A 23,938-nucleotide genomic window follows, 5' to 3' on the forward strand; every position below is an offset into this window, starting at 1 on the left:
GTTTTGGGCAACATGTTGTGAACCATCTCAGAGGAGCTCTTACTGAAGGATGCTAAAGTTCCTGTATCACGTGGTATGAATCATGTAATATGTCTATGCATTTGAACAATGCTTCACAAATTAAACACTGAACAGATGAGGGCCTATAATATAATTGCCAAGGTCTGTGAACATGTATTCCATCACAAAATGGCACAAGCTGCTCTGATGGCTGTCATCTCCTGCTTGAACATGTCAGAGGCACTGTAGGTGCAGACAAAAAAGCTTATATAGACAGAGCTGAATTGCTGATGAGGTCAAGAGCAAACATGGAGTTAGGAGGCTTTGCATAAACTTAGCATTTCCTTACGACTACAGGTTGCAGTTTCTGATATAATTTAGAGCAGCCCAAGAGCTGATCTGAGCTGACTGGAACAGTAACATAAAGCTCATTGTGTGCCAAAACTCTCTACAGTCTAGGCAAAAACTCATTGACTATTAACATACAATTCTGAACTCTCCTAGCTCACCCTCTGCCCCTTCTTTCCAATGAAATAACAAAGTAACACACCTGCATAGTTTCTACTTGTAGCACAGAAATCTTCACTTGCTCTGTGTTTCTTTATTCTCACCTCATCTCCTTAAGTTAAGAGTTAGTTTCTTCACCTGTTCTCTATAATTTACTCACTGTGACCTTCCCAATCATTGCAATTGGGACAGCTTTGTATTTTACTAGGAGTGGAATTGCCTGGAGGTAGTATACTTGTAACCGGTATTTCTTTCAGGACTGGGATTCATACTTTTGACTGCTTGGTTACATGAAACCACCAATGATGGGTGAAGTCAGACTGGTTTCTAATTTTCTACTGGATTTCATTCATATTTTGAAGAGGTTTAAGAACAATGGGTATTATGTTGTCTGCTGCCAGACATACTGCCAAGTTGTAGAGGAACAATACTGAATATAAAATTAGGGAGTTTCTTCATTTACATGCAGGTAAGGATCGTGCTGTCATTTTAATTGATATACAGATTGAACACTGATGTATTTTCTCTTCCAAAAGCAAAATGAAATATCATTATCTCCAAAAATGCCACTAATTTGGTCATTCTATGCAACAGGTACCTTTCATTTGCCTGTGGTCCGGTTTAAAAGCATGTGATGACTTCAGATATTCTTAATAGTTCAAGATTTAGACAGAAGATTGAAGATTTTTACATCCCTGAGAAAAATGGGACAAGAGAATGTGAGTAAAAACAGAAATATGGCAAGGCAAGTTTCTGTTATTAAACTGAAAGTGTCTAACAGTGGAGTCAGTAAATAATTTGAAAAGGATCCTAATAGAAAGTGAAATAGAAATTTCTCACATTGAATACAACAGGAAACAAGAAAATACTTTATTATTGCCTTTTATATTTTAAGGTTTGTAGCTCTGCTGTAGAAATTGAAAATAAGACAAGTATCTCCTGGAATGGCTGATTTAGAGACCATATAGTCCCTGAAGTTTCAGTGGAAAACGTTTGCAGATAGACTATATGTAATCACAGCATCAATTGAGCAGACCTAACAAAATAATCTATCAAGAAAAGAACAACAGCTTCTTATTTTCAAATGGAAGAGGAGAATGAACTAGAAGGATGCATGGAGCAATGTGGTAGGCTTTACTGGTTGCCTTCTACACTTCATAATGTATTTTTCAAATCATGGGTTACAGCCATTGCTATCTCAGCAATACTGGACAAATGAAAGCGATAAAGAAATTTAAAGAATAGAATTATAGGCATGAAGGTTATATGTTAGCAGATACAAAAGGAACGTGGAATATTAAGTGTTTCTTGCAACAGGCCATTTTAGGAACAAACATAAATTAATATATTAATAAATTAATAAATTCAATAATAAGTTAATAAATTCAAATGCTTTTAGAGGCGAATTGGTTAAATGTTTGTTTCAGCAAGGAACTAAAGTCAAACCACCACCAACAAAGAAAACTAAGTCTCCTCGCATTGTACTGAGGGGCTATACAGGATGCTTCAGATCTGGGATGAAGTTTCATGGAGGTGATTTAGGAACCCAAGTCCCATGAGAATTCCCTGTGGCCACTCTTAGGCTGGAAGGGACTTCCCTTCTCTTGAGGATGGCAGGACAGATTAAATGCCTTCTCTTCAGCTGCTCCCAGCCAACTCTGTTAACCTTGGCTGAAACCAGCAGTGTTTCAGACAATGCTTCAGCAAGGAGGATGGCAGCTGAGGAAGGGTGGGTGCAGGGGTGGGAGGTCCCATGAGCAGATGACCACCTTTGTGGGAATGGGGATCCAGCTCCATCCAGGGTGCTCCTCCTGCTGGTCCAGAGAGCCACCTGTCTGCTTGACCCACCTGTCAACCTCCCTCTGTGTCTTCAGCATCCTGCAGGGCTCCATATCTGTGTGCAGGCAAGCACTCATGGGGATCTTCTTCTCTATAAAGCCCCTTGAAAGGATGGAGAGGCTGAGGGGCACCTAGTGTGGGTAAGGTCAGGTCTCTTTCTAGGAATGATAAACCCCATCTAAATGACAGTTAAATTGCTAAAGCTAGCTGGGAACATGAGAAATTTTCCACTTAAATCAGAAATAGTCTCAGTTGTTTAAAATAGTTTGAAGGCGATTGCACTTGGGGAGTGGCTTTGACTAGACACTGACAGTGTGTAGAGTGTTTTTTTTATTATTATTATCCGAAACAAGCTTTTGTGGTGGAATTGTGCCACCACTCACACCAAGTGAGGCTTTAGGATTCGGTTTAACAATGTTAAGGAACGGTGATGAATTTGTTAGCTCTGTGTTGGCTTGCAGATGAACATCAGATACTGTACAACTGTTTCCTCTTTGTTTGGTCTAAGCAGTATTCTTACACAAATGCTGGGACTTGAAGCAGGATTTTCCACTACCCAGCTTATGCTGGGCAAATGAAGGTTCCTTTAGCAGAGGGCAGTATTGCATAGCATTTTCATGTATCCGTACCTTATTCTGTAGGCACATACTCAGAAGACTTCTACTACAGCTAGATAGTTCTATTGTGAATTATCTTTTCAGATTTTCTTTCCTACAGTTACAGTTGTCTCTTTCTAGGGGCTGAAGGAGCATGTATGTGGGTGTGCAAAGGCTGGGAAGAACAATGTTACCAAGCCTGTTTGTAAAGAAAATGCACGTAACAACACTTGGAGTACTTAAGAGCAATTTATGTAGCCATCTAGATAAAGTTACAGGAGCAAACTGTTATGCTAAGTGCATAATGCTGTGTTAGTCCTGCTTATCTCATTTCACTTACTTGACAGACAGTTCTTGTACCAGACCAGTTTGTGCTTGTGTGAAATAAGGAGTGAGAATAATTCACAACCATTCTTCTTTAATGTTTTTACCACCTGGAGCCAGAAACAGGCTTTCAGCCCAAGGAACAAGGAAGCTCCTTTCATAACTTCTTAACAAGCTCATGCTCACTCTGTTTGACATCATGCTGCACACAGCACTTCTTTCAACAGATGCAGCAGAGTTTATTGATGAGTACCTGCTCTACTCTTAAACCCGGGGTGCTACGTCACTGCCCAGAAGTGTAAGTAGAAACGAGGAGAGAACTCTCTGTCATTAGAGGTACTCCTAACATCCTTTATTGCCTTTATTGAGTATGAATTGGATTCAGTACCTGCTGGAGTCCTGTTCTCTGCTAATACTGATAACGCATTTTAAATATTGGAGGGGGAAAAAAAAAAAAGGAAAGAAAAAAAGAAAAACCATAGCCAAATGCACATAATATATCATGGCAGGTTCCTATAAAGGGTTGTCATTGTGCATCATTAATGGTGTTTCAGTAGGGGTGGGTAAACAGCAGAGGGGCTGGCATGACAGTAAAAGTTCCAGAAGACTAACACAATCTACAATTCAGAAAATTTTGTATGAACATATCAAAGTTGAAGAAAACAAATGGATGTATCATGACATGGTATATCTGCTTTTATCCCTGGGACAGGGTTATTGGACATGGCAGCTTTCAGAAGTAAACTGATGTGATTACTTTCAAATTGACCTTGACCCAAAGTAAATATTAATTCAGAGTTCATGAAATGGGATAATTATACAAATTATACACAAAATGGAAAATTATGATAAAGAATCTATGATAGCATCACTAAAGAATGTTTTCCCCATTTTGCCTACAGGTAGAAGTCTTACAAATTCCTTTTTTGAATTTTGGTGCTTTCATCCATAAGATATTTGAAATGTCTTATTCATTCAGAATACCGGGGAATTAAATATCATGCTATTTATACTAGACTATGTTGCATTAAATTTTGGAAAGGAAGATAATCTGCTGGTGAATATGTGAAAGTTTAATCATTCTTTTTATTTAAGTTATAGTTAAATTACCAAATTCCTCAAACCCCTGTAAATCAAGAATTAAAAAGGAACCTGCATCACAATCCTAACTACAATAATTTATCAATGAGTTAATCATTCTATAAGGTTTAATTACCATTCTGTTTCTACTCTCAAAGTGTCTTTCTTCATTGAATAACATCATGATTTGATCAAGTAGAGTGAACTCCATAGAAAACAAAAACAAAAACAAACCACACGCAAAACCAAACCAAAAGCCCCACTGTGTTCACATGACACAAAACACTGCTCAAGAACGAATTCATATCATCAGCCTAAATTTGCTAAAATACACTGACAACCCGACTTTGTACCAGCAGGATTTATGCCAGAGCTTGTATTGTCTTCCTGTGCTGTTCAAAGTTTGTGACGGTTCTGCTATTTTAAGTCCTCTTAGAGCCAGAATAGGACTGGTAGAAAAGCACAAAACCAGCATAGACTCCATGGTGTGTGCTCTGGTTAGTCTGACAGAGATGATGTGTGATAAAGTTTGGGCTTCATGGGTGATCTGGCAGGGCTTCGATCTCCGAGAGACACAAGAAAGGAGAATGCAGACACTTTGAAGCTGGGCTAAAGCAGAAAACTTTCACAGGTTGAACTCAAATCCTTGGGCTGGAGACTCAGTCATACACCAAAAAAGCTTTGGTTGTGCTCCAAACATCGTTGCATCAACCTGTTCCTAACAGGGGTAGGAGGAATAGATATTTCTCATACCTTGAGAATAAAAAGATGAATCAGAAATAGGTCCCTCCCAATAGCCCTAATCACTGTGTGATCACCCCTGGTTCTTCTGAAAGATTCAATTTGGTTTGAAATTATTTTATCATTGAAATTCTTCTTTTAGCTGAGAAGGGGCTGTTCCTTCCATACAGAAGCTCTCAATAATTTCATTTTGTACTTTCTCGAAGTTCCCTTCAAACAGGCTATTTACAGGGATCAGACAGGCTCTGTTGGAAGTACACTTGAATGTGCTCTGTAAGAACAGAGAAAACTCTGAAAGAAACATACTAACAATATTTTTTTTCCAAGGAAGGGGAAAAACGAATGAAAACATTTTTATCAGGTCTCTGGAGTGTCTTCTAAGGCCCTTAGTAGTCAGATAAAAGGGTCTGTACGATGTTTACACAGCCTCCTGCAGAGTAATTGCCATAGCAGCTCATATAAAAGCAACAGTAGAAAGGTGTAAAAGTCATTTGCTAGGAAGAAATAGGAAGCAATCAGCAACACTTTAAACAAATTATTGCCATGAAATCACTCTCTCAGCTTGAGATAAGTACTCGGGGTCTGTAAAAGCTATAACAGCCCTGTGGCTTCTCCTCCCGAGACATTTTTTCTGCAAAGATTTATTCATAAATAGGATAAATAGGGATGCAGTAGAGATATGCATTAAGCTGGTGCTGAATATACCTATCCTCGGGCTACAGCTGGTCTCCTTCCTCCCTGTATGTAAAAATTTATGTGTGAGTGTGTGCAAGGACTTTGCAAAAGTGTAATTATGAGTGATGCCCTTTTGCAGCAAAGCAGAAGTCTGCACAGGTTAAGCCCCTTAGAAGTGGCTGTCTGTAGAAGAGCCATCTGCAAACGTCTGTGGTAGGTAGCGGGGTTTTGAGCTGCCCCAAGAGGGAAGCACTTGGCACAGGTGAGCTGGGAAAGGAATGTCTTTTGGGGGGAAACCTAATGGACAGAAGGATTTTTTTTTGGGCTGCCTGTGAAGCCGGGCCAGCTCTGCAGCCACTCCGGCTCCCTGGGAGGGAGCTGTGCTCTCCTGGCGCTCTGCCTGGGGAAGGAGAAAGCATCGCCCCTGTGAATCCCCCACGCTGCCCTTGGCAGGAGGCCACATCCTTGCTGAACATTTGGCTGCTTGTTCCAGCTCACAGTTAATACTTCCAAAGGGTACTTGAACTGTGGATACGGTTTGTCGTTACGGGAAACTCAGAAGTGTTCACTGCAGGAATACTGCCATTCCATCATATTCCTCGGGGTGCGAGTTTTCTGGCTTATTGTCTTTTCTAAAAACCTCCTTTATTTTTCTCTTTTGGGAGCAGATGGGAGTGGATGTGGAAAGTGAATATGAGATCAATCACTTCTGCCTTTTACTCAAAATCCAAATGTCTGCCCATTACCCCTGATGTCACCAGCGGGATTAGGAATGCAGGTGGGGACTAAGCAGATGAGCTCTTGAGAAAGCAAATTTCATTTTGTAAATCTCCTTTCTGAGAGAAACTTGGCGCTCTGGAGGTGCAGGGCTCCAGGGTTATGATTCAAAGAGAAAAACAGGAACAGCAGCGGGATGTGGTAACACGCAGTGTGTGTGTGTGTGTGTGTGTGTGTGTGCGTGTGCAGAACCGGGTTAGCAGGCAGGGAGCTGGGGGAACAGGGCAGAGAGGATGATGTGGGATGGTCCTCCGGCACATGGAGCGGGAGGGCTGGGAGGTGAGGGGGCTACCCCTGGTGTGACAAAATGGTTCTTGGCACTTGCAAACTGTGCCTGAGCAATGCCCGGGAGCAGGCCAGGAGGCAGCCACCGGCGCTGCTCCTGGGAGCCTGCTGACAGCCAGATGATAGAGGCAGATGTGGGGCTGCACTCAGGCCCCTTCCCTGGCCTCACTGCGTTTACTGCATCAGGCATAGCCAGAGCAGCACTGGCACACACAGAGCAGAAGATGATTTGAGAGAAGTACGATCTCTGACACAGAAGAGAGGAATCACTCCCAGTGTTCCCTAAGGTGCCTTTGATGGATGGAGGCATTACAGACAATTCCTAAATCAATGAGAAGAAACAGTTAATGGACAGCAGAGATGATGCAAGTTCCAACTGCAGATTTGCAATGGAAAAGAGCCAGGCTATAGCCAGCTGCCTCTTTTTAGGTATCATTTTCTGATTTGGGTGAGCACATGCAGCTGCAGGGATAACCCATTCAAACCGCAGTCTCTGCCTCTCTCAGACAGGAGAGATTTGTAGGTGTCACAGAGTCAGGGCTCATTTTTGTGATCCAGCTCCCTCAGAGTCAAGCAGTCACACAGGCTTTCATCAGTGTTGCTGTAAAAAGCTGTGGTAAGCACTAGCTATTTTATTGTTGCTTTCTGACCAGCCCAGCACCACATACCTTGCAGCACTCATCCACTTTTGGGGAGGTAAATTCACTCAGAAAGGAGGGTGAAAGAAGGATGCTGCTGTTCTCTGCAGCTGCATTGCCACTAGCCTCAGTCATTTCGGAAAATACTGATGTTAGTTTTGTTATTTGTAATGCTCATTCCTGCCCTTACCTACAGGAACATAAAATTTGCTGAATGTCTTACACTTACTTGCCTCTTATATATAGGACACCAGTCAGTCTCCTTTTTAGTTTTGAAAATCAGAGAGGTTAGACTTGTTTTACATTTTTTCCATCTGTCATTGGTTGTGTTTTGAGTGTTACTTCCAGCCTCTGTGCTTTCTTTGCTGAGGACTTGACTTTCATTAGTAGTAAGTGGAGATGTATCTGGAGCACAAAAATTGGACCCATCTCTGGATTCAAACTTCTCCGAAATTCAGGCACAGCACAAGATAGAGTTTGTTCAGGCTCATGTCTGCATGGAAAATATTCAATCTTGTCTCAAGGTTTGTTTACATGTTTTTTGATTTCAATATTATACGAACCAACTGCGATTTAATTAGTGAGGCATTGTAGAAATTCTTCTTATGGGTGTAATTTGCTTTGATCTCTTGCCTGAGGAAGGAGTTTAGCAATGGAACCGCTGCTTCTTCCTAATGTGAGCACACATAATTGTACTTGCTTTGTCCTGGCTGTGCACTGGATTATTTCTTTACTGATTTTTAAATATTGCTTCTTCCTCTCAAATAAATTCCTCCTGTCGGGAGCTAGCCATAAAGCTTCTGCTTCTTTGCTGTTCCATGCTGGTTTAAACTTCATGCTGCATGCTGTCAAAGCTTTTTATTTATTTATTTTTATTTTTATTATTATCAGGGCCTTTTGAATAGGAAAATGATCAGTGAACATCTTTTGGAATATGGTTTCATAACCTCATGGGTTGCTTCAGATCTTCATTTCAGAATTTTGTACACGTGTGTGGGAAACAAACAACATCCAAAGATTCTTATCTATGCAGTCAGCAAACTTGAAAGAGCAGCACATGTGCAGTTATTTACTTGCTGCAATGGCATTGTCACACTGGGGTTTTCTGGGGTACCTATCCCATTGACCTCTTCGTTATTAGGTGGCCTGAATCATGTTCGTGATGCTCTTTTAATTGTCTTTACGCTGGCAGGAGGGAGTCTGCCTGGACACGCTGTCAGGCAGGGAGCAGGAGGTGAGCCTGGCTCCTTTCCTTCAGGAGAAACAGCTGTGCTGGAGCCAGCCTGGGAGGAGAGGTCAGCAGGTCACCTTGGGGTCAGTGATGCAAAAACCTGAGTTTGACTAACGTCCTGGTTTCCACAGAAACAGCAAGTCCTCCCTCCCACTTTTGATCTTCTTTCATCTCTCCCAGCTCCTCCCTGCAGTCTTGGCATCTGATGTACTGGGGCCAACCAGCTCAGATTCATCTTTCAGCAGCAGTCAGAGGAGCTGCTGACACTCTCACCGTGCATGCCCAGCAGCTAAAATACTCTCCTCCACAAGTCTGTAACTAGCCGTTTATAACCAGGCTGCAGCACAGCGTGTGCCCCAAAAGTAAAGGCTGAACCAGCAGCTGAAAGGGCAGAGCAGGGTCTAATCATTTAGTAAGGCAAGGGCACAGTCTTGTTGCACAGACTGGGTGGGGAAGAAAGGAAGAGAGGAATGCTGCAGGAAACAAAGAGAGGAGAGCAAGTTCCCCCTTCCCCTGCCCATGGCCTCTGCTGAAGGGATATGTATAGGAAAATAAGTGTTGCATCAGTTTATGGTATAAGATAAAGGATGCAGAGTGGGATGATTCCATCAGTGATTTACAGAGTTAGTTTTTTTTGGTTGGTTGGTTGGTTGATTTTTTGTCCCCCCTGTATATAATCATTCGTGTTTTTCCTTCAGTTTCTGACAGCCTGGGCTGACAGCTCAGTAGTTTCCTCTAAATAAAAGCTAACACACAGCAAAACTGGCAAGCAATCAGCATTCAGTCTATGCCACAATTTCTCTTCTTCTCCTCTTATCTCTTTCCCCCCCTAAGCCACTGAACCCACTGCTTCTGAAGTTTAGCATCCCGCTTCCTTTTAGGAAGACCTTTCTAGCAGATTGAAGAGAGATGGTGAAACCGAGGAAAACTCTTTGCATGGTTGTGTCACTCAGTGTACTCTGTGCCTCACAAACACACCTGTAAAATGGGGGTGATATCTCCTTCAGTAAGGCATCACCTCCAGTTCGGGTTGATGGTCCTCTTGAGTCCTTTCTAACTCAGGGTGTCCTATGATTGTATAAATGCAGTGACTGTGGAAATAAGACTGTGTAAGGATAACAAAAAGACAGCTGGATAGCATGTTTGGGAAAAATAATGCTGAACTCATCTTTCCTGCAAAAGAAAAGCTGAAGCCTTGATTTAAAAGAGAAGCAATATGCCAAGAAGAGCTGGCAGTGGTGAAGTAGAGGGTAAAAAGTATTTGTTGTGTGTATTTATAAAGCATGCTCCTGCTGTCATGTGTTGGTGTGTCCTTCTTGGCTGCCGCTGGCTGAACTCAGGCTTCAGGCAGACCTTCCTGATGTCCGGGCAGGAGCTCCACTCTGCTCATCCTACAAGGAGCTACAGATGCTGTCTAACTCATCTGTTGAAGCAGTGTAACATTTTCTACAGCCCCAGTATACTCACTCTGCACGCAAGCATGTTTTACAATGTTCATATGGGTTTCGGTATGGTTGTTATTATGGGCTGGACCTCCTGACGGGCAGGCACTGCACCAACATGGGGCAGGAGTTTACAAACTAAGTATCTGTGCTGCCACACTGTATTGTAAAGCTTTCTGCTTATTTGTGGGACAGAAATAAAATAAAAGGCAGTGCGCTAAGGTTTCCCTCACTTTGCCACTGACTTCTTTTGGGCTTAAAGTCAGTGATGAGCTGCTCAGACTCCCACAAGGCTGCCAGCAAAGGGACGGGGTCATGTAGGGTTGAGGGCCTGGTGAAGGGCAGCACAGGGGTGAGGTGAGGGGGTGCTGAAGGCATCTGTCTTCATCTTCAGTGCCTGTGCTACAAACTCGCCTGGAGCAAGGTGAGGGCAAACCCTTGTGAGGAAAGCAATATGAGAGCAAAGGAAGGTACAGAGATAGCATGTGGATAGTTTTTAAAATTCCTCAGGCTTGAGGAAGGACTTATAAAAGGTACTTGTCTTAAAGTCCTGAGATAAAATACTGACAGAGACAGAAACCAAGGGGAAAGGATTTGGATTTTTTTTTTTCCCTCCTTGTCCCTTTATTGCCCTTTTTTGTCTTACGACCTCTTCCTTGACACAGTGAGTCATGATCCTGAGGCAGAGGGATGGGAAACTTTGAGCCAGAGATCCTCTCTGTCACAGGCACGCTCCAGACCCAAATTCCTGCTGATCCCAATCATCTCAGCTCCGCACAGCACTCGCCTCAGCTGTTTGCAGAGCAGTGTTAACCACCTGGCTGCCTCGAGACATGCATTCTTGGGACACCCAAACCAACAATTTACATTGTGGTAAAACCTCAGTCTCATCAAGGTTCCTCTAGAGCTATAAAAATGAAGCAGCAGGTAGAGCCCACACTGATTTTTCCCAGACTATGGATCTTCTGTTCATTACAACCACTCTGGGATTTATCAGTCATTCACAGGCCTGATAAAAGGCCAGACTTTCAATTTTCTATTCAGCCACCTCAGAGAAGGGCAAAAAGATGCCAAGGCTGCCTCTGGTGGACTGGGGTCACTAGCGAGGTCTGCCTGGCCCCAGGCTGCTCCTCAGATTTCTCTCTAACTTCAGCAGCAGCCAGATGTCTCACCTCATATTTGCAAATGTGTGTTGTACCAGGCCTGTCTTGAACACGAGGAACTAAAGCAGGTGGAGTGACTTGCCCAGGGTTGCAGTGGGTATCTGACATAAAATCAGGTTTAAACCACAACCTTCTTTAAGATTCTGAAAGGCTTGATAGGGCCCCTTTGACAGCTAGGGTGTCACCACCAGCTAGCGTTAGTGATCAGTCATTCTGTACGGCATCTTAGCTATCATCCCCAGTGAGGAGTTCAACGATTAAATATTAAGCTGGAGAACTGTTTCTAGCCCTTGGGCATTCAGAAGCTGAACAAATCTAGGCTGTGTGTGATAGACATTGAGGCTGGAGAGAAATGTGGCATTTGTTTAAGAAGAAGATTGACAACTTTTCCCTTGCACTAGGACAAGTTGCATGTTTTGTGTGCAAACTTGCCTTGCACTTGCACACTGAGCCACTGTATCAATAGATAGAACAATGCACATTTACAAACTATACATACTTCAATAAACACAATTATAACTCATTTAATTCTAAAATCTTTGTTTCAAGGTCTTCACACTTAATAAAACTGTTTTTGAAAAACTTGTGGACACTTTAATTATTGTGTAAACCATGACTAATATTAAGAACGACACTACTTTTCCAAAACAGAATTGACTCATACTTATTCAAAGCTACACAATAAGTAACACAATAAGAGGGTCTGCTCTGTCCTCTCCTAGGATCTGCAGGGAGGTGGATGTAAGGGGAGATGCTGCCTGTCCTGAAATCAGTGAGAAAAATGAGAGACTAAATGGAAGAGTCTTGAGAAATGTAACTTAATGTAACTTCTGCATTTGTATGGAAAATTAAGCCATGCAGCAACGGTTGTGTACAACACGTCATGTATAAACTGCACTCTGGAGTCTGTGCATAATGTGACAAATCAGTATTTTCCACAACAGCAGATTTTTTTTTTTCTGATAGCTTTAAAAGGGTGTTTTACAGATATGAAAATACTCTCAAGTGAACTAGTGTTCTGACCAAAGAGCTCCTCCAGAATCCCAAAGTCCTTTGCCTTTTCTGTTAAGCTAAATATTTCATTATAGATGTCAAAGCATATAGAAAATGTATCTAATCTCAAGATTAGACATATGGTTACAGGTAACTGTCTTTTTAAAAGAAAATGCAGATTTAAGAACAACGCTGCACTTTCTTTAAGTTGTGTATTACACATCTGAAATATAGGAAGCAATAGTTTTGCTTATAAGCAAATACAGAAACAATTACTTGAAGTTTAGAGAGGATTTCAAATTTAAGTCTATTCATTCTATTATGTGTATTTGGCTTCAAAGCTTCATTTGTTAATGTACACAAGGAAAAAGCAAAATTTGAAACAACCCATACCTACCAAAATTGCATTTTAAATGTATTGTCCTGTCCTTTATTAAAGCAAAGCTTTTTTACATTATCAGCAACTTGTGCAGATATAAATTTAGATCACGGTAGGTCTGAGTCAGGGGGATGATTTACTGCTGCCTCCCATACATCCCACAGCACAGAGAGCGCTCTGACACCCAACCCGCTCTTAGGCATCGATAACAGTTTCTCTCTTGCCTTTTGCTCTTTGCTGAAAAAGCGTCTTCCCCCCCTTGCGGCTACATTTCATCCCAGGTTTTCTCTTTCCAGTCTCAGGTTGTGTAATAAGTCACGGCAAGGGCATCTAATCATCTCTAGAATGTGACAACATTTGGTTCAGATTCCCTTATCAGCATCACCTTTCCTTCTGCCTCTGCCTCATCCTTAAAGAAGACCAGGCGGTGGGCCTTGGAGATCAGTCACACGTCGACCGCTTCTTCAAACACTTCACGTGGGAAACCGTTCAGAGGCATGATTGCTGAGCTGCAGACCTGGAAAATAACTGTCATCAAGACCTTTACATCTGTCAAAGGAATTTCAGCCCACTGACACCGCTTTGCCCCTACATTTTTTTTTTTTTTTAAACTTTAGCAAGACCTTGGAATTTTATGACTTAAAATTGCTACTACGGTGCATTATTTTGGGAGGAGTTCTATTTCACACAAGTGTTTTAGCCAAGAATTTGTTACACACCTTTAAAATGAAAAATATCATTATTATATTGTGTGTGGTAATTAAGATGAAGCCGTCTGCTTTATTTCCTTTGTTCCCGTTGATTTATGGAAAAACCCACCCTCCTCTCCAGCATAGCTGCGTGCCAACCAAGGATGGTACAAATCTGAAAACAGCCTGGAACTGGAGTAGGAACTGAGTTTGGCAGCACTGCAGGCAGCCTTGCACTGACAAGTTCTGCTAAATAATAACACTCAGGTAGATTATTAAAAGTTTTGTTGAAGAATCATGACCTGATCATGGCTGGATGTGGCCCACTGCAGAAATTCTAAGTTCTGCAGCATATATTTGCATTAAAAGATACAGAATCTGTATTATACCGATGACTACTGCGTCTCTTCTTGTTAAACCTTGCAAGAGGCCAACTAAATTCCTATCTGAGTGTTTTCATGTGCAATGTAGTTAAAATGTAATGTAATTTAGAGCTTTACAGAATACTGTTTTAGTCATTTGGGAATTTGTGTGCAGGAATTTTTAGTTCTTAAGCTGTGCATGTGCATAAGCATGTTTTGTGAATCTTACATAAATAGTTTAAAAGCCCCTTTCTGAGAGTTGTGTGTATATAATCTAGAACTTTTGGTGGAAAACGCAAATTACATGTTATGAATACATGTAAATGAATCAATGTTAGCTTACTGCTACCATTCTATATGGAAGGTAGAAAGCATTTTGTGCTCTTATAAAATTTGCATTTAAATTCTGTTGAACCTTTTCATAAAATAATCTGTTTTGTTTTGGTTTAGTTGAATACAAAATCATATCCAAATACTGAAACTGATGTGTTTTCACACAAATGTTATCTGGCCTCTTCTTCCCTCTGCAAGTAACAGCAACCTTAAAAAGACATGTTGACTTCTACGAGGCTCTGTCCTTTTCTCTGTAAAATGCAAGGTAGAATGTTTAGCAAGGAAAACTAAAAACATAAAACGTAAAACATAAACTGAGGTTCAGCTTTGACCTTATATTGTCCCCACTAAATTAACCTTTGTATCACTAATGAGCAACACTTTGAACTCGCATAGCTCCCTTCTCCTGGATATAACACAGAACTGGAAGTAATTATCCGCCAGCAAGAAAGGCAACTATTTAACATGTTTTTTAGCCTAATTTATATATAATTTCCCTGGCACATTAAGTGTTGCTGTGGTATTTTTGCCACCATTTAGACCTGAACAGTAACTAGGGTCAGCTGGAGAGGGGCAATTCCATCAGCCTTACTGTGCAGTGTCCTGGCAAGAGGAGTTGGCTCTGAGTTTGATTATAGCTCTTATTCACTTAATTTGCTGTCTTAAGACACCAAATATATCTTTTCCCCTTCCCTTCCCTTCCCTTCCCTTCCCTTCCCTTCCCTTCCCTTCCCTTCCCTTCCCTGCCCTGCCCTGCCCTGCCCTGCCCTGCCCTGCCCTGCCCTGCCCTGCCCTGCCCTTCCCTGCCCTTCCCTGCACTTCCCTTCCCTGCACTTCCTTCCTTCCTTCCTTCCTTCCTTCCTTCCTTCCTTCCTTCCTTCCTTCCTTCCTTCCTTCCTTCCTTCCTTCCTTCCTTCCTTCCTTCCTTCTTGCTTTTCAGAGTGTATTCCTTCCTTTCCCGTATAAAAACACATGGATGTGTCATATTTGTTATTGCAAGGCATCCAACAACAAACTGTTTCAGCTTGCCATGTGTTTAATCCAAAAGTTTCATATTCATATCTGTTAACTGTGTAACCACAATTGCTCTCAAAATATTCTTTTACTGTCTTTGTTGTGACATATGTCTTTTCTGGGTAGATCATTCTACACTGATGGAGTTATGGTCAGTCTGTGGAAAGAAAAAGCAAAGATTTGGTCAGATACAGAGCCAAAACCTTGCATTCTGGATTCACACAATAGAAATGTGTTAGGGGAAGATGATCCTTCCAATGGGAGAAAAAGTCAGTGGTTTATAGGTTGATTTAGTTTGTCAGTCACCAGCTGTGGCTATGGGGTTATCAGTATGTCTGTTTCTGCTGAAGATGAGAAGATAGCAGCTCATTTCCAAGCAATGTTTAATTGGCTTTAGTCAAGTAACACGGAGCACTGATAAGTTATCAACCATTTCTAATCAGACACTAGTTCGGCCCTCCAACATCCCAGCAAGACCCATTTGGACAGTGGTCATATGCCTCTAGCTGGAAGCAGCTGTTGGCGCAGGCAGAAGTTTTGTTTAAAAATAGGTCAGTGAGCAGTTAAAAAGTCTGTCCTCCACAATAAACAAACAAACAAATAAATAAATAAATTACTCTTTTCACATCAGAGGAAGCAAAATACATTCCCAATGGGGACATGCTTTGTTTGTGTACATGGCAATACAGCAGCCTTTCTAATTATCACCTAGTCAAAGAGGATGTTTTCTGTTTTGTGTGTATGGCTGCATGTTACTCATTCCTGGCTGCCTTCTCACCCCTGTAATTTCAGCGTGCATCTGTAACACTGGAATGCGTGCCCAAAGAAGAAAGCCCGTAAAAAAACAGATTTGTAAGGAAAAAGAAAGCAAATACCCTCCTCCTTGAAATCTAGAGCAACATCCCCCTCACGCAGTCACAAGACACTTCAAAAAGATGGGTGTAGTAAAAAAAAATTAAAAGCATGCTTTGGTTTTGTTTTTAGGAAGCACTAGCTCAAGTAGCAGCAGGTATCCCTCTTTTTCTGTTTTCATTTTCCCCACATCAGAATTGCAGCCTATTCCCAAACACATGCCAAGAGCACACACACTAAGCAGACACTTCTACTTTCACCACAGATGCATCCCATCTCCTCTGTACAGTACTGTGATCAGAGACTAAAGGTGTCTTTTGCAGTGACCCTGTCATTAGTAATAGAGTACTCTAATTTATTTCCTTCTTTCAGTTTAATCAAAACACTGCCAGAATTGTGAATATATTTCATCATTAGTGGACCAACATATCTGTTGGTATATAAATAAGTGTTCTGTGCAGAAACTTGTAGCATAACTTCTTCAAAACTTCATTGCGTCTTCATTTTACTGCAGATGTATGAGGGGTCTTTTTTCTTTGCTTAGCTCTGAATTCACATTTTTCCAGGCACCTTCAGGAAACAAAAACTGCGTTGTACACATTGTGTTTTGAAATAAAGATGTCATGTTTAAAAGCACAGAGTCATTGAAATCTGAGATCATCTATTTCTGGTTTTCATTAATGTAAGCTGCACATACTTGCTCACCATGACACATTACAAAGTCCCAGTCCCCCCATCACTCAGAAATCATCTCAGCCTGAAAATCAGTGGTTAAAACATGCTGCAGCTCCTCGCTGATGTGTTTACCTGATTTTCTCCAGCATGAGAACTACAGTGTACAAGGTATGTGGGGCAGGTATCTGCTAAGCATCCCGGAGTACACACCTACTGCCCCTTACTCACTTGAATTTGGGGAAGGTGATGGTGGATACAATGTACATATGCGTGCTGTGTGATAGTGCATATGTAACCATCAAAGCATCTGAACGCTCTGGTTGGTGAGGGAACTGCTGTGACTTGTGCGTTCAGATGGAGAATTTGCGACATCTGGAAATGCAGGTTCAGATTTACAAAGAGGAACTGAATTCAGAGGTCCCCAGCCAATTTTCTCTTTTTCCCAATAAAACAAACAAACAAACAAAACAAACAACAAACAGGCAAACAAACAAAAACCTCTTATGCTCCCCCATGCTTCAGGGGAGTGGACCAAGATCTACATACACTACCTTAGCTTCTAAATCATCCTCATATCAGCAGCTGGCTTTTCTTCCTGTCTGTTGAGGAGATAGTGCCAGAACCCTGGGTCCGGCCCATCCCCAGCCGGTCTGGAGCTGTTCATTCCTGAGCGCTTGCTTGTCTTTTCCCCAGGCTTGTTTGCAACGTGTCAGTGATGGTGATAAAAGGCGGCTGAACCAAAGGCGATGTAAACAGACAAGCGCTGTCTTCACGCTGTCCCTCTAAAGCGCCTCCTAGAAAGACTGGAAAAAAAAGATGCAAATAGCTTATGAAGGACAAGAGGGACACAACTACCTTTCTGGTAGCCTCTCCAGGGACTAGTGACAAGGCTGTTAATTCCTTCCACAACCACAAATCATCTGAAAGCCTCTTGTTTACGAAACGGGATGCTGGGTTAATACATGCAGGGCCTAGCCCAGCTCTTCGGCTGTGGCCTGTGGGCCAGAGCAGCCCAGGCGCCATGGCCTGGAGAGGCTCGGCTGCTCCCTCTGGCCCCAGGACACTCAGGCTCCTATCAAAGCAGCTCCTTGAATTCGCCAGCCTTACATTCAGCTTAGTCTTGAGAAAGAGCAGGCCCTGCAGTGGGGAAAAAAAAAAATAAAGAAGAAGAAGGAGGAAAGAAAGAAAAGAAAGCTTTCAATTCAAAGCACATAGTTGTGAAAAAGCCATGTTCTGAACCAGGGTGAAGGAAAGCAGCTCAAGGCATATATTCTACCCTGGCCTGCACTTAATTAAGTGTTTTGAATTGAAAACAAACATTTTTAAAATGGCTACTGAGACGCACTTCTCGAATGAATCCAAGATGGTGGCAGATGTTACGGCTTCTGTGATAAATGATTTCAAAGGCGCCGGGGCCCATCGCCATTTTAAAGTGACAGCACTGGCTTCCCTATAGCTGCTTTCCAGCGCTCTGGCAGTTTCTTTGACTGTTTTGAGGGCGCTTTTCCACCCCATATTTCACAATTTTGCCACATCATTCACGCGGGATGAAACCGAGCAGTTTCTGCGACATTCGTGCATAAAGACGGCCACTGTGATCCTAAAGAATGTGGCACCCACAAGCAGACACATGGCTTTGATATTTGTATTTTATTCAGAGCCCTCTCATTTAGAAAGCCATGTGTCACTAGACTAAACCAACTGCTGTTCCGTGGTGATCACAACCTCCTGCCTCTGCCCACTCCTCTCTTCTCTACAGTAGATAACTGCTCGAGAAGTTGTTAGAGAAGTTGTTCGCGAAAACTCCTCCTGACTTCTTGAAAAAAATGGCTGTTTCTGGCTGCCAGCTAGCCAAAAGAGTAAACTCAAAGAGACAACTGCACCGGCACAAGCCTTAAGAAACACTGAGCTCTATAAAAAGCCTAGCAGCTTATGAATCATAACCAAGAGAAAATCATCAGCTTGGGCTTAGAATAATGACATCCTTGGTAGTTGTGCAGTGGGAAGAATCAATACATTCAGATACAACAAAAGAGTTTTGAAAAATAAATGTATTCTAAGCACTGACTTACGGCTGACATCCAGTAGATGTGGAAAATTACTGGTATCCCAGTATGGCAGAACAGGGAGGGGAAATAATTGTGAACCAGAATATAATGTACTGGACACACACACACACACAAGTCATCTAGCTCATATTTCCTCTTAGAAGAAAGACAAGTCTCCTCTCATAGAATTCTATTATAATTTTAGAGTTTGTCCCTTTCTTTCTTTTCTGCAGCTTGCCACTACTTTTTGAGAAGTTTGTGCCACCCAGTCTCCCTAGCCACAGCAGTCTTTTAGGCTGCAGCACGCTGTAGGAATTTGAACACGGGGCCTGAATGCTGGTGGGCTTGGGTGATGACTTTGAAAAGTTTTCTGACCTCTGGGTAGTAAATCCTCATCTGACCCAGAGGTCTTCCTGCACCCTCATTGGCAGATTAAGTACCTTGACTGGGTACTGGAGGGTGTCTGCAGACCTCTGTGAGGATGGAGACAGCTCCTTCCCCAGTGCTCTCTGCCAGCTCAGGCAGTGCCATCTGCTGTGTCTTTCCTCTGAGGGGGTGTAAATATCCTGGGACATTGCAAGGGCAGCTGGTGGCCTCAGAAATCCTTGGCTTCTCCATTAATATCCACACAGTGGTGAGGACCTTAGTTCTTACAGATCAGATGCACAAGGATTTATGATTAACTCCTAATTTCAGTGGTGTTTATGGATGTAAATGCTTTGAGTTAACAACTATTCACAGGTTCAGCTGAGATTCCTATGAAGTTTTAAGCAGATCCTTCTGCTTAACAGGGGCAGTCCCACATTCTGGCTGGATGTTGCCCATCCTTCCTGTCTTTGTTATTTATCTGATTCTCCCATGCTGTCATCAGTGCCTCAGTGTCCAGCCTGGATGTTGGAGGCCCCAGCACAGCACGGCATGACTACAGTTGCATGTGTTTCAATGCTGAAATTCTTCTTGTGAACCTAGCCCCAGCAATATATGAGGTGTCTGTTTTCTTTGGTAGAATAACACTTCATTTTGCTCCAGTTTAATCAATAACAAGGTGTTTTGTACTAGAGAATTTCTACAGGTGCTCCAACTGTGATGAGATTAAATGAGATTAAATTTAATGCACGAGTTATGGTGCACTTGGCTAGGAGAGATCCTCCATATTATCTTTTGAAGGAAGTTATCAGATTTTGAGCTCCTTGTTGCACAGTTCAGGAGTCAGATCCATATCCTAATTTCTTCTCCTTTGTTCTGTTTTTGATTCTAATGTATGATCTGAACAAATCAATTCAGATAAGCAATTACAGGACTAAGGAACGTCTTTTTTAAAGTGAACCTATTCAACGTTTCACTGGAGAACGTGAAAATGGAAGGGTAAGTATATTAAATAATGAGCAAGCTGGTAGTTCAGATAGTATGAAGTATCTAGATAATGAAGCCTATAAATGATAATGCTAGATCTGAATCTGTATACCAGAGGAAATATACTCCAGGGAGCCACAGGTTCTTGTAAACACAGCAACTTTTCTTAAGAGAATACTAACAAGATTCAAACCCCAAAATGATTCAAACCCCATTTTGATCTTATACAAAAGGACATTTCTGTAATTTGTGGTATAACATATACATACAGTGTATGCCTATGTCATCTCTGCCAAAGAAACACTGTGATTGCTTCTTTAAACTTAGGTAGAAAAAACTGGCCGTCAGTGCCAGAAAAATACCTATACTATCCAGCCATCACGGCACTAAAAGAAGATAAATTAATATCAAATTGTATTTAATTGTTTGTCTAAAATTGTACTGTAAAGAGTAAATTTGGGAAGTATAGAAGGAAGGTAAAACGACAAATTATTGATTATTAAACTACTAAACATGCTTCCTTTTACACTAACAACACTCAGCTTGTCTACGACTGGGAAGAGTCATGAAATATGCTGTGCCTCATCTAGCTAGTTCTGCTTGACCTCCCACTTGACTCTGTTACACCTCGCCTGTGATGGAGACCATGACCTGCTCTCAGGTTTTCCACTTGTGAGTGTTGAAGTGTTAGTCCCATAATCCAGTTTGTAAGTGGACTATAAGATGGGTGCATGAGGCACAGGCAAATTCCTGCTGGAACAGATAAATTTCCAGGGGTTGCAGGCATGCAGATCAAATGGTGCAGGCTGGGGTCAAGGCTCCAGATAAGCAGAAGGCAAGTTCTGGGAGTGTCCCACTTTCTCCTTCCAGGGAGAGCATTGTAGCTTGTGATCCTCACTACTTCATCTTGTATCAACACAGAGATTTCTTCAAATGTCAGCTCAGTCTTGGAGATTCTCAACACCAGCTCCTGTGACAACAGTACTGTAATTCCTGGCACAGACACTTTCTGTATCAAACTCTTCATTCGTTGGATGCGAAACCTAAGTGAAATCTATGCAATAACTGGCAGTACTTCATAGGAAATCTTAATATTTTAGAGAGATTGGTCCCAGAATAGTTATCAAAACAAAAAGAAACTTCTTAACTTCTCCAGTTTTGTATGTTATTCAGTAAAATTAATTCACTGTTAAAAAAAAAAATAAAAAAAATCTGCCACATAAAACAAAACAAAACAAAAATCAATCAAACAACAACAACAAAACATTCAAAATGTAAAAAAATTATATACATGTATGGAGCTCTTGTACACCATGCTGTCCTCTGCCTTTCTGCTAGAAACAGCTTTTCAGTGGATGAAACATACAGCTGTGTATATATAATGTCTCTTATCTTACAGTGGGTGTTTGAGAAACATTTTTGATTTATTAACTAGAAAGCACACCAAAATGTCACTTCTCCCTGCCACCAGACTTTGCAGCATTCTAGCACCTCATGCCTTCTGCAATGGGTTGTGTGGGTATGTGCATCTACTTGCCATATGTGCATACACATGCAGACATGCACACAATGGTCTTCTTGTCTTCCAGAATATCTTGGTGTTATTATTTGATTGTGTTGTATTGTAAATATCCATAGTCTTTCCTGTTGGTTTCTTGACCTGGCCTAGGCAGTGGGATGGAAGTCTCAGGACAGCAATTTCATTCATATTTGTGTTGCTTCTTTACTTCAGCGGCTTTTAGCTCCCTGAATTGAATTCCACAGTTAGTAGAGTTGTTTGGTGCTAGATCCAAGAAAAAGATGCACACACCTACAAGGAATTCAGGTTCCTGCCCTGCAGCATGTGATCCGAAGGCCACAGTTATACTCCTCCACCCCTTCAGCAATGCATGCTGAGTGCTCTGACCAGAAAACCATCTATGGTCAGCTAATGGGAAACACAAAACATGGAAGTGCGTGTGTCTGAAATCCTATTCCAATTCCAGTTGTCAGCATCAAGACTAATTCTGGGAGGTTTTGGTCTTCCTCCAGAGAGAAGCAGTCTGTCCTGTGGCACTCCTCCTCTGAGCAAAATGAGAGGGGTACATTGCACCTGATGTCACCTTGCATCCTCTTACCTAGATGATCCTCTTAGTCTTACCAGTCAATGGTAAGACAAAGAGACCTGGAGATTGTACTCTTGTTCCCCCGTGGGAAGGGATTCAAAGCACTTGTATTTGGGCATCCCACCCTGACAGCATGCTCTTGGTGCCCTAGGGGAATACTTTGCACCATCCTGATGCTGGTGCATAGGGGATACTTTGCTGTGTAAACAAACCATGCAGGCCAGGGCAGAGACTTCTTGCCTTACAGAGGCTTTGGGTGAAAAAAGTAAAGCCCAAATCGTAACAGCAGAAGTCAGTACCCAGCCTTGTTCCCTCCTGGCTGAATGCTGACTGCCTTTTAAGTCTAACATATTTTCTAACTGTCAGAAACAACTCAGCTTTTTAAGTTGGAACTGATCTCCAAGATACAGCTAAAATCCTGTGGCCAGTGCTGTGGAGAAAGTCAGCATAACCCAGATGGGCCTGCCAGCCCTCCATATCTACAAAGAATTGCTTTTCAATGCTTTGCCAATTTATCACCCTGTTTGTGATAGCTTACCTCCAGCACATGTCTACAGCATGGGCCAGTCCTTGCACAGGAGAGCATTCAACATTGAACACCGGGCAGAGCCTGCCTTCAGCCTGCAGAGCTGAGATGAGAAAGGAAAGCAGCTTCCGCAAATGTCACAGCATAAGAAGATGATGGGAGAGGAAATAACAGAGACAGAGGAAATGGGAAAGGACAGTTTTACTTGCACAAACAGGCAGATAGGCTAGCATAACTGGGAGAACAAATAAACTCTCAGAGAAAATAACAAACGAATAGAGGGAAAACACCCAGGAAAGCAAGAGCCTAATCTAAGATTTTTAGGCAGGGAGCTTCCCTCTGCAGTATTTCAAGGAAAGGTTAATCAAGAAAACATGGAGGTTTGTTTTTTCTTTTTTTTTTTTTTTTGTTTTGTTTTGTTTTAAAGTCATTGGCTACATCTATATCAGTAAACTAAACAGTGCCCAAGTCCATTCTCTGTCCCTGAAGCTGGAGATGCAGTCTGGCCATGTCTGTGATTATTGAACTTTCCTAACCTCCAGACTACAGTGGCCATGGGTATGCTGTGTGCTGGGAACAGGCCATGTCCGAGCCAGGGACTCCTTGGGATAATTACTAATTTGCCTGGTTAAACCACAGCAGGGACCTTAAGATTAAACAAATCAAATCAAATCAAATCAAAACAAAACAAAAACAACACAAAAACAAACAAACAAAATGTACATTATTGAGTGTACATTCCCAGATCCCAGCACTTCTTATTATCCTTGGTACTGCCATGGATGCCAGAGTTTTCAGCACTCCCATTAAAAGCAGTCATCCAAGGAGCTTGATGGTGGGATGTGAGGACAGAAGATGAATTGTGAAAAGGGTAATGCAAAGATGATGGGGACATCAGAAATGGAAAACCTCTATATGATCCTGTATCCTGTCTCTAAGAGTGATCAATGACTAGATCTTTTGGGGGAAGACGGACAAGCGTATTATAGAATAGGTGCCCCATGGGTGAACATAGTCCCTGTTGTGCATGAGAATCTGCCACTTTCTGCTGTAACTCTGAATGAGTTAATTAACAAATCAGTTTTTAAAAGAGTAGTTCAGATCATCTCTTCTCTTAATAAGATCCTAAAATATAGACATGGTTTATATTTATCATTTTACTGTATCATTTATATTTTACTGTATCTTTAGCATTATTTTGTCTGTTTTCTCACACTGTCTGGCTCACCTGAAAAATCCTATGATTCTCTTTGATATGATATAATGCAATTGACTGTTTTTGCCATCAATCTGCTTTTTTTTTTTTTTTTT

At 41.8% G+C, this 23,938-nt stretch overlaps 2 long non-coding RNA genes across 3 annotated transcripts; one reads left to right on the forward strand and one right to left on the reverse strand.

Moving 5' to 3' along the window:
• The first annotated feature begins 322 nt into the window (after nt 1–322).
• On the forward strand, nt 323–1,829 carry LOC110352238 (uncharacterized). The gene is made up of 3 exons (XR_002400891.4): nt 323–976; nt 1,102–1,226; nt 1,403–1,829. It is a non-coding gene; the product is annotated as an uncharacterized lncRNA (long non-coding RNA).
• An 11,219-nt stretch (nt 1,830–13,048) lies between these two features.
• On the reverse strand, nt 13,049–22,912 carry LOC106016197 (uncharacterized). 2 transcript variants are annotated; one of them, XR_001188731.5, is made up of 3 exons: nt 22,640–22,912; nt 17,147–17,398; nt 13,049–13,187 (listed from the first exon to the last, which is right to left on the reverse strand). It is a non-coding gene; the product is annotated as an uncharacterized lncRNA (long non-coding RNA). The 2 variants fall into 2 exon arrangements; XR_001188730.5 differs by lacking the exon at nt 13,049–13,187 and adding an exon at nt 16,253–16,490.
• Nucleotides 22,913–23,938: the final 1,026 nt, after the last annotated feature.

Source organism: Anas platyrhynchos, chromosome 3, assembly GCF_047663525.1.
Source record: "Anas platyrhynchos isolate ZD024472 breed Pekin duck chromosome 3, IASCAAS_PekinDuck_T2T, whole genome shotgun sequence".
NCBI lineage: Eukaryota > Metazoa > Chordata > Aves > Anseriformes > Anatidae > Anas > Anas platyrhynchos.